We start from the raw sequence: 9,059 nt of genomic DNA on the forward strand, positions 1-9,059 counted from the left end.
AGTGCCCACAGTGTGCTGACTTCTCAGCAGGGGAAAAGCAAACAAAAACACAAACTTAGCAGGAATCTGGGGCAGGAATGGCATGCCGTAGTGATTGATTAGATCCCTGCAGACTCCTGCAGGACTTTGGGGGAGCAGAGGAGGGGGGGGGTTGCACCGTCCCAACAGGCCCACTCATCGATGGACTGATTGCTTCCTCATGGTCTCCTCTGCCGAGGCCTCAAGCTTGGAAACCAACTCCAGACAGCAACGACGCTTCCCTCTAGCTTGACAAGTTGTTTAATCTAGAGACCAAGGAGAAAATACCACTTCTTCTTGAAGTAAGTGGCAAGAAATCAGACAGTTTGAGTTAGTTTTGCTGTCTCGAATCAACTTGTTTATTACTTTTATTTTCATCCTTTAAAGTTCTGAATAACCTGAAAAGTCTGCCAAGCACCTAGAGGGCCTTTTGCATCAGCTCCCGCCAGCTGTGGGCCCCTAGAATCGTCCCCACAACCGACGGCACTGATCCCGCCATGCCCTCTCTCTGCACAGCGTATACAGTGTGCAGCCGCCGTGCCTCAGCTCTCACATTCCTCTCTCGGTGAAATCATATTTTCTAGCCGCCGCTGATTTGTTTGGTCACAGCGGCGCCTGCATGATAGATGTTTTTCTGGCTGTGAAGCACCTCCCGTGCCCCTCACTGTCCCCCCTCCACCTCCACCCCCACCCTCAGACAGTTTGGAGGATGGTTTAGAGGTATGTGGAGCTGTGAGTTGTTCCGTCAGACGAGTAGCAGCGCCAGAACCTCTGCAGCCAGGGTGAAGCACGTACAGATGTTGGCAGTGAGCTCGCCGGGGGCGCTAATGCTGCGCGTGGCTGGCCGCCAGACACTATACTCAGAATATTAACGCTGCTGAAAAACCCATCATGCCTTGCTCCAGGTACCGCTCTCTGCCAGAAACAACATACAGTCGAAGAGAGTGGCATGGAAGGTATGTCTGTGTGTGCATATGTGTTTTCTATGGATATTGCTTATATAAAAAGGCGGAATAGAGGTGAATAGAAACCATTTCATGCATCACATTAAAACTATGATTGATTTTCAACTTTGAGACAATTATTCATTCATGAAAGGTAAATGTGACATTAAATTGTGACCTCTGCTAGATTTTTTGTTGATTTAGCTTTGGCTTCTGTAGGTGGCTCTTTTCTTTGTTGGTTGAGCCAAAGCTACTCATGTCAAAGCTGCTCTAATCAATATTTTCATATTCACAATAGATGAAATGAATATGTAAAATATGAAAGGGGCCAAACACGCAAAATATGATCACCCGACTCTGCAGTTCCTCTCAGCTTTATGGAGCGTTTTAACATCTTTAAGCTCATTGTTTTGGTTTTTACGGCCCACAACTTTACTGTTTTGGTTGAATCTCACAGATCTCATCGACCACCTTTTACAGCTCCCTGCCCAGCTCCAAACAATGGAGAGACAAAGTTAGCAACTAGCTAGTGAACATAGTGGAAGATGTTGCAGCCAGAAAGCCAGATGCTTCCCAAAACAGAGGCGAAAGTTATGAGATTGGACTTGCATGATCAGAAACACGACTCAACTTATCAACTTTAGAAGATGAATCTGACAGTATTGTGCTGTGTTTAGTGGCCAAGAAAATCTGTTCATGCAGGTAACAGCCCTTTATTTCACACCAATCTCATGTATACTGTCTGCTGCCATGTCAACTTCTCATAGGAGGTCTAGAGAAAATATTGTTGAGTAATTTGGTTAATGAGACCTTTGGGATTTCTGAGGTGGCCATTTCTTTTGTCAGCAAGTTTGAGAGCAGCAACACTGGTTGCTCCTTTGGTTCATTGAAAAAGAACTGTTGCTTCATTTTCTATTATTGTAACAATCTGCTGTGTCTCTGCTTTTTTTTCTTACTGACTGTTGAACTTGATCTTCTCCCAAGCTCCGTGAGTTTAATGCAATGGAGGTCTGGCTATTAATTCAAAACAAACCAGAAACATAAAACAATTGGGGTTATTACTTTAAGTACATGTGCATCAGGTGGGGAGAGGATCTTTATGCCGTGCTGCGTTGAGGATCATTCCAGGTGTCGAGCCACATTCATGTCCTCGCTGCCCAACACAGGGGCATTTAAACGTCAGAACAGTGTATGTGTTGTCGAGGCTGAGCCCGTGTGAGGTTGATGTTGACGGGTGGCTGAGAGGCTCCAAAGTGGCTCGTGTTAAGGTCTGCGTTGTGTGGCCGCCACCAATTACAAGTCCCGGAGCCCGAAACAAAATGTCTGCTGTGTGAACCGGTCAGTGGGGATAAATGAGGCAGTGTGTGGCGCTCGGTTAGGACGCCTGCCTCTCGTAATTAATGGGACGAATGACTTTGGCATGGAGTGTGGTGGCCCAGACTGATGGCCATACGATTTGTCAACATGTGTCCTTTCACCCCATAATCCCCCCCCCCCCAAAAAAACAAAACAAAACACACACACACACTGCCTGGAAACCAAGCAAGAGAGACCCGAGTGATTTGGGTCTCTTGAGTGTAAAGGGCCATTTCACTTCTGATATGGAAATCATTGCTGACATCAATATCAGTTATCTAAATGTGGAAAAACAACAGCAAACCCAGCATATATGCATTCACCTTGGATTCAAGGTTAGCGTAAATAGGACATAGGACAATTTGCCTGATGTTGGTATTGATTGTAATTATCTTCCCCCCTGAGGTGAAATTGCACCTCATTTGTAACACAGTTTTCCTGTATTTGTTAGACTGGCGTGCTTTTTTATCCAATAACAACCCGTCTGACCGAGATGCAGACAAGTCAGTTCAATATCCAATTTAACTTCCCTATCAGCCTTTTGCACCCCCCCTTTGACACACATGGAGAGAGATACTAATCAGGGCCCTTACGGTGCAGTTGACGAAAAGAACATAGTGCAAACTTATTTTTACTGGTCAAAAAAGGTTAGAAAAGACCAGCAAATTCTTCTGGCCTGAATCCTTCACTGGTCCACTTCAGCAGATCTTCTAGATGAACAGGATTCGCCTTTGTATCCTTGTAACCTCGCTAGGATACGATCTCTTAGAGAGACTTTTTAATCAGACTCTTCTCTCCTGACTCCGTCGGTGTTCTGCCAAACAAGACAGCAGTCACACCAGACCTCCTTCCTGCTGAGAGCCTCCAACCCCCCTCCTCCCAGACCCCCCAGCTACACTTAACTCACCTCCCATGCCCCTACCGCCAGGAAGAATCAGTGGTGGGTCCACAGCAGTGATAAAGAAAGCCCAGCTGTTCAAACAGTGGGGGTGGTTGGAAGGATGCATCAGCATATTTAGCTTTTTTTCTGTGTGTAGAAATCAAACTTCAACAACAGACCACCGAATAAGATATCTCAAGGCCTTTATTAATGTAATAATAATATATTTTTATAAATATTGATATGATCTTTAATTATACAAAATTAGGTTTTGTTTCATAGGTATTGCACAAGAGAGATGCTGCAGTGTCCCTTATTCTGCTTTGGGCTAAAACAAAATACCTACCTTTGAAAGAAAAAATGTAATTCATCATGAGCGAACACAAAGTGCAATAAATCAAATATGAATGCAGGTTTGTCTGGAAGGAATCTCCATCAAATGAGTTATTCAAGGATAGGCCAATGTATGGTCGACATGGTGGGTACACAAGTAAAACTGAGGCTCACACATTTCATCCTGATAACTTGTTCATCAACAACCTCAGGGCAAAACAGTGAAATGAATCCGTCTGATCCTCCTCACCTGCTGGCCGGAGCAGTAAAGGGAACAGAAGCCCGCCTCGGTACGACAGCACTATGATGCTCGTGCATGCGAGGGGGTCGTTACATTAGCATTTCAAAGAACGCATGTCAGATTAAACCACATAGCCGTCAGGTCAGTGATGGGTTAAAAGGGGTCATTGCTCAAAACAATGTGTGGTTAATAGGTGACTCATTTTGAATGGACTAGAGGAAGTGAACATTTCTGATGGGAGATAACGGGGGAGAAAGCCCGTGGGGGCAAATGTGTTTTCAGTTAGAGCGGGACAGTTTGGGCCGAGCGTCACCAGACTGCTGGTTGTTTTAATCCAGGGAGGTCACTTTTACACACATTTCTGAAAGTCTTATGTAACACCTACATCAAATCACTTATATTCACTTGAAAATGTCTTGTGAATAGATATGTTGGACTCTGAGCGGCCCTGAATGGATCGATAATTCAACTTTGAAACTTTACACAAACAACAAGTGGTTGACATTATTAGTTGTGATTGGGTAACACCCCTCCAACTGCCAGGGCAGACTCAATCAGCCTGATTATTAGTGGTGTGTGTGCTCAGCATTCAGGTAATCAGGAGTGGGAGAGGGAGCATCTCTGCAGCACCCCAGGGACTCTGATGACTCTACCTAGCCAGCCCCTCACCTAACTTTTCTCCCCCACAAACCTCCCGCTGCTTGTCTCCTGAAGGCTCCCCCTCCTCCCCTCCCCTGTTTCTCCATCCTGACCTATTGTTCGGCGACCGATGTAGCGCGGCACTCAGGCCCCGGCTTGAGCTTTTTGTTTCCAGTGCGGCAGGAGATACCTGCTCGACCACCTGAAAGAAAAGTGCTGTGTAGGGGAGGGTATATGTCTTTCATTGACATTCTGTTATATTCCTTGTAATGCTAAAAAATATGGAAGCAGTGTGAAGACAACAAGAGAATATTTTTCTATAATTATTAAACAAAACCGTCTTTTAATTTTTTTTCTAATTTAATATGTCCTCCCGTGACGTGTTAGCAACAAAAAAACAAAGCAATATTCGAACGACAATCAAGAGGCAGTTTTATTTTTTAGTGCTATTGGAGTTTAGTAGATTCCGCTGTTAAAAAGTGTTTCAAGCAATACATCAATGAACAATAAACTGTTATCACTAAAAGTATCCCATCATTGTAATATCAATGCAACACATTCTCACTCCCACCTCCCAATACCGATGCTCAATCGGTGGCCGTAAGCTTCAGAGTATGATGCTCTAAGTAGATATAGGCCAACAAAACCCGTCACATGATACTTTAGGCATCATGGCATTTCTGTTTTGTTTAAATGTTGTAGTAATTTTAAGCCAAACCATGATGTTTTTTTATTAACCCAACAAAGTAGTTTTGTTGCCTAAACCTGACAAAATTGTATTGCAGCATTTGTTTTGTGTCTATTAACAAAGTTAACCATGTGTTTCAAACTGTCCAAAACTGCGACCATAATTTGTGAGAAAATCTGTTTCCCTCGCTATTTAATTAAAAATGCAGTTCAGTTGTATAGGAACGTAATTTTGTGGGAGACAGACAGGGTTAGATACTTAAGACCAATCACTGACAGTCTTTGCATATTGCTGCATGAAGCCTATACATCACTTCAAAATGACTGCATGTTTTTTTCCAAAGTACATGCCAACATTAGTTTCTGCAGCAAGTACGTATAGGAACACTTGGAAATCTGGCAGAACACACCAAACAAAATCAAATTTCTGCTTGTTTACAAGACAAAAGGACGCGGAATGCTACCAAAATGAAAGCTATTCACCAGACATGTTGACATTTTCACACGGTCTCAATTGAACCCCTCCCAGTTCACCGTTGCTTGTTAACCACTTCATATGTCAGTAAATGGTTGAGTCCCCCTTTGTCTTCCGTACCACAGCCCCATGTGTTTTGGGAAATGTGTTCATTTGTCTTGCCAAGAGTTATAAAGATCGATATCGACTAATAAAGGATTATCTTATCTTATCTTATATCTGTAAGGTAAATATGAAACTACAGCCACCTACTGGTTAGCATAGCTTAGCATAGCATACAGATAGGAAATAAAGGGGAAACAGCTAGCTAGGCTTTGTCCATCAGACTTTGGGCGAGATTGTCTCGTCAGCAACTGTTTCCAATGCCAAGAAGGAACTGCGAGTCTCAACTCTTTTGTCTTGCTTGGAGTAGTTGACACCTTTATGAAAAGTGGACTAAATACAACAGAGGTTTGTGGCGGCACATGGATGTGAAAAGCAGCATGAGACAGATGGAGGGTGTCTGTGGATACAGCTGTTGGATGTCTCCTCACCGCCTCACCCCCACACCAGAGGAAGGTGTTGAGGTGAGAATGTGGCCCTCCTCCGGGCTACAGACCCTCTGACCCAAACAGCCGGGGTCTTCGCCGGCTCGGTGGAAACAAGCTGTCAGGAGAGGTAAACACTGAGGTGCGGAGAGAGCCTCTTCCTTCGATGGTCTCATCAGTGTAATGGTAATTTTTTACGTAGAATATATTTCTACTCAGTATATTGTATTCATGCATTAGTAATTTTGCTGGACTTTGTTGAACTTCACCGTGTCTCTGTTGTGCAGAAGAAGGATTCTCCCTTGCCTGTTCACATAGATAACTAACTGTGTTGTATGAGAATGTTCCATGCCAAGGCCTATGGGCTGCTTGTTTTGGTTGCTGGCCGTTTGTCTTTGAATGTTGTTCCCATCAGTCTGAGACCAAAAGTCTGAGACCGAGATGTCTGTAACGTTGGCCATCGGCCCCCACCTTTGCTCAGTCTGTATAAAGAAAGCTTGTTCACTTTTTTCTTGGTGCTTCCTCACTGAGACTGTTACGCATTCTGTTGTGACGATTGAACCTTCTCTGCGCAGAGAATAAATACTTAAAAGACAACCTGGTTTTTGGTATTATGTATTTCAGCATTAGAAGACTCACACAAAGCGAGTATAGGAATATTTTCCACCACATCAGTCACACAGGTTTAAATACGGCCTTAAATCAGGAACGCAAGCTGTAAACTTAAACACCAGCCGACACAGAGGTTACAACGTGAGAGGTGATGTGATGATTTCGGAACAGGGCCCTGCTCTTCCCACCATTGTGTGAGGGTGATTTCTGGTGCATAGTGACCTCTAGAGGTAGAGAAAGTGGAGAGAAATTCGTTTCCCTGTCTGCTTTCACTCAGAGCTCCAGAACCCCTCTTTGCTTTATCTAAATCTCCTCGATTTACCTGTATTCCTGTCATCATGGAGAGAGGGAGTGTCCCTGAAAAAGTGTTCAGTGTAGGTCTTTGACAGGAGTCAGTGGTTTTCATGATGACTTAGACTTACACTCTACAGATGTTTCTGAACGGAATACAAATAAATAATATTCCCATTCATCCCACATTCTTATAGAAATGAAAAGGAGACAAATATTAATAAAATAGATTGAAATTTTTTATATTTTTCTCACTTTTACCCCCCCACCTTTGTTTTTGTTGTTTTTTCAGTTTTTCTTTCTTTTTATTCTCTTCCTTTTTAATTTTTTTTTAAATCTTTTATTTAGGATAATTTCGCTAGTGTGCAGGTGCACTTGTTGATTTCACGATTTGTCCTTGCTGAAGGCTTCACATCAAAGTGCATCAGCAGCTTTTGCAAATCAATAAACTGTAAATAGAAATCATAAAGATTAACCAACTGTGTCCAACTGAAATGCATTGCACCTGTTTTCTCTAATGAAAATGTTGTAGCTCTATAACTTCATAAATATAAAGACAACTATACTATAATTCAAAATGTATCAAATGTTTATCAAATGCAAAAAAAAATCCAAAATATTCAATGCATCTTTCCATCCACTCATTCTTATAGTTTAGTATCACATATCTTCCGTCCTTGAACAAGCTCATCCACACAACAGGAATGTGTAAAAATAGATCTGCCTAGGGTTCCGCAGGGTGCACTTACAGTAAATGTCCTGCATGAATATTAATGGCAGGCGGCTGTGGTGTTTCAATGGACTCAAACAAAGCGGTGCCGGCTGATGAACATTTATATTTAGTAGTGTAACGTTCCCTGTCCAGTCTCTACTGTGGGTCTTACACTGTCACCTCGCATTAAATGATTTGTTTCAGACGCTTTGAGTCTCTTTTGCACATTTCACCTGATGAAACCAGCAGATATTTAACATTTTCCTCAATCGCCTCTTTGATTTACCGGAAAACCGTGGAACTTTACTCGAGTTCCAGATAGCCAGAAAGCTGGTACAGCAGAAAACACAACACTGCTTTACCAGTTACTGAGGAGATGAGACAGGTATTTAGAAATAGCTTTAATCTTTGATACATGCATGCAGGATGGGAAAGGTGTTCTTCTGTCAGAATAAGATCCAGTCTCAATGTCCCCCCTAAGGCCTTAAACCCTGAACCCTCAAGGACTTACCTGGTAAATGGTTGTGTGTGAGAGACTGTAAGGGCTTGAAATGGTTTAAATACCAATGGGACAGCAATTTGCTGCAACATATCAATGTCAAAAATTATGATCTACAATTGTGGGTATTTATTTTATACTTTTTACTCCCTGATTTTAACATCTTCTAGGCTCTTTCCTCACAAGATGAGATGTAATTTCAAGTAATATATTTAATAGTTTTTCAATGACGAAATTAAATATTTGATGAATAAATAAATAAATATCCTCTGATTTTTGTTCTTTTTGTTCCATCTTTAATCCTTTATTTCTTAGTTTCTGTGTACATTTAATATGACAGGCTGAACAAACTTGTGCTGTCCTCTTTGTTTAGCCTTTTTTTTTACGTCTCCATGTTTCCACTGGTTAGCCCGTGTTTAATGTCCCATTGCAATTAATTGTGGGTAATTTCCTTGGGCAAAGCCTGCAACTAATGCTGATTTATGGAAAGGGTTCATAAAGAGCTCAAAATGTCTGTGAGAGAGTCCTCAAACACCCGACGATTTGACAGTGGGACAGAACAAAACCTTCACAGACTTTGGGGGAGCGCGCCTCAAACTCTGTCCGTGAGAGTGGAGATTGGGATTGGGCCTAAGTGAAAAAGTCTTCTGCCCTCTGAAAGGAAGGAATTGAAGGACAACCTCATTTGTGACCCTTTGGATTCATTTCCCACACCACCCCCTGCTGGTGGGACATATCATGTCCACAAGTGACTCCCGATCCATGTGCTGTCCTTGTCTCAAAATCCCAAGACAAACTTGATTTTCACTGGACTTTGAGATGTAGTGAAGATTGACAACTTCACA

Source organism: Cebidichthys violaceus, unplaced genomic scaffold (assembly GCF_023349555.1).
Source record: "Cebidichthys violaceus isolate CVI_PGR_0920_01 unplaced genomic scaffold, fCebVio1.0.p SCAF_21, whole genome shotgun sequence".
In the NCBI taxonomy this organism is placed as follows: Eukaryota; Metazoa; Chordata; class Actinopteri; order Perciformes; family Stichaeidae; genus Cebidichthys; species Cebidichthys violaceus.